We start from the raw sequence: 2244 nt of genomic DNA, 5'->3' as shown, positions 1-2244 counted from the left end.
TAAATTCTTAGAGATTTAAATGTTCGCAGATTAAAAAGTCATAGATTGATTTGTCTTTTTCTCTTTTATTTATTATGAAATTTAGTAACATGTTACAAGCATTAGAGATTTGTTATGAGTGAATTGGTTTGAATTGGTTTGGGAGACTCTGACTAGAAAACCGTAGTTAGTGGTGGGTATGACGCACGTTAACCTAAATGTACCTGGTTTAGACCTCTGCTAGTTGGGGTGTTGCTAACCCAATGTGTAGGTCACATATTGGATCTATTATACCGTACGGACACTAAAAAAATTACTACTATTAGAGGTGGAGCCGCCCAAGTGTGTGACATTCGATTTTATTTTACTTCTGGAATGAAAATTGTAAGATTTCGGATTTTTGAAAATTAAATAATTAGATATTTATGAGTTAATATATTATATTGAGATGTAATTTTTAAAAAAACTATTTTTTAACAAAAATAATTAAATAAAATTTTATGATTATTGAAGTTTAATTTACTTATTACTTATTCTGTTAAATTTAAATTATTTATTAAAAAATAATTTGATAAAACAAAAATTAAATTATTATTATTATTATTATTATTATTATTATTATTATTATTATTATTATTATTATTATTATTATTATTATTATTATTATTATTATTATTATTATTATTATTATTATTACTTATATATATATATATATATCCATGACATCCAAACATTAAGCAAGCTAAATTTCCATTGATAATTATCATCATCATAAGCGTTTATTATTGAAGGAAAAGAAAGAAAATCCGAGAGAGAGAAAAGAACATGATTCCATGGATGTTATAAATTTTGGATTTTGATTTCTTGAAATTCGTAACTCCAATAAAAAATTTAGTTCTATAAAAATGTTTGTATTTTTTTTTACATATTAGCGTTATTTTTGTACGATAAAAATTGACAGTGACGTAGTTCTTCTTTTTTTGAGTTTGGTCAATTGGAGTTCTAAGAGGCATAGACGATTTCTGACATTTTCTTCTTCAGTAGTTCGTTCAGAAAGTTTCTCCAAAATTTTCGTTTGATTTTGTACGAAGGTAGAAGATTTTATTTTGAAATTAACTATTTTAATTTATGAATGCTATGGAAATCTAGTGGATATTTTCAAATAATTTATGATTTTTTGGAATGACTGAATGATAAATTTGAATTGTTTTGTGACTGAATTTGATGAATAAATTTTGATTTCTTGTTGTTTAGAAATGCTGAAAATTCTAATTAATGGCTGGTTATAATGAATATTTGTTGAGTTGTGGTTGTTAATGGTGATAGATTTGGTATTGCTTGTTGAATGGAAAATATAAATTAAATGTGAATTGAGGCTGTAATTGATGCTGAAAACTCTGGTTATGTCAATGTCTTGGTTGGATTGTTGATTTGAGAAAAATATTGGTTTGATTCAAGAGCAAAGGATTTGATATTCGAAATAGTTGAGAGATTGTATGGTTGGGATCCTGAAAGGGTGGCATAACTCGAATTTTAGAGGAAATGCTGCCAAATTTTTATAAAACTCTAAGACTTTATTTAAAGTGTTATTTAAAAGCAAATATGATTTAAGAATATTATTTGATTTCGATTTATTACAAAAAGAGTTTTGTTTTTTATTCGATTTATTAAGAAAAGTATAATATTTTAGACTCAATCTTTTGAGAAGAGATTTTGATTTAAGTTATGTTTTGAGTTCGGTTTGATAAGAAAGAAAAGAAGAAGAACGAAAAGTAAAGAAATGAGAGATAATTAAAGGAATATCTTTCACAGGAGAGTAGAGAACAAAGATTAAAGGAATATATTGATTTAAGGAATGTCTGCCACAGGAGAGCATATGCGACTTTATTTGGGCCTTAGTGCCAAATGTATAGTGGAGACGCCCACACACTGAGAAATATTTTTCAGATGTACGCACATTAAAAGTCACATTGTATGCGGCCTAGCCGTAAGACTTATAAGAACACTGGATGCATCTGGAAAGTCATATCTGCGACTCGGTCTGGGTAATGTCGGGAGCAGGTAGGCAACCGACACATGAGCTCGTGGCCTACATTAGGAATAGACATGCATCATTTTGTTTGCACATTTGCATTAGATTGTGTTTGCTTGTATTATTTCTTTGTGATTGTGCTGTTTGTCTTATTGTGACTTGCCTGTATGTTGAACTAAATCTCTTGCTTGTACTATTAGTTTGTGAATGTAATGTGATTAGGAATTGACGTT

This window comes from Arachis stenosperma, chromosome 3 (assembly GCF_014773155.1).
Source record: "Arachis stenosperma cultivar V10309 chromosome 3, arast.V10309.gnm1.PFL2, whole genome shotgun sequence".
NCBI lineage: Eukaryota > Viridiplantae > Streptophyta > Magnoliopsida > Fabales > Fabaceae > Arachis > Arachis stenosperma.
Note: the sequence above shows the minus strand (reverse complement) of the source record.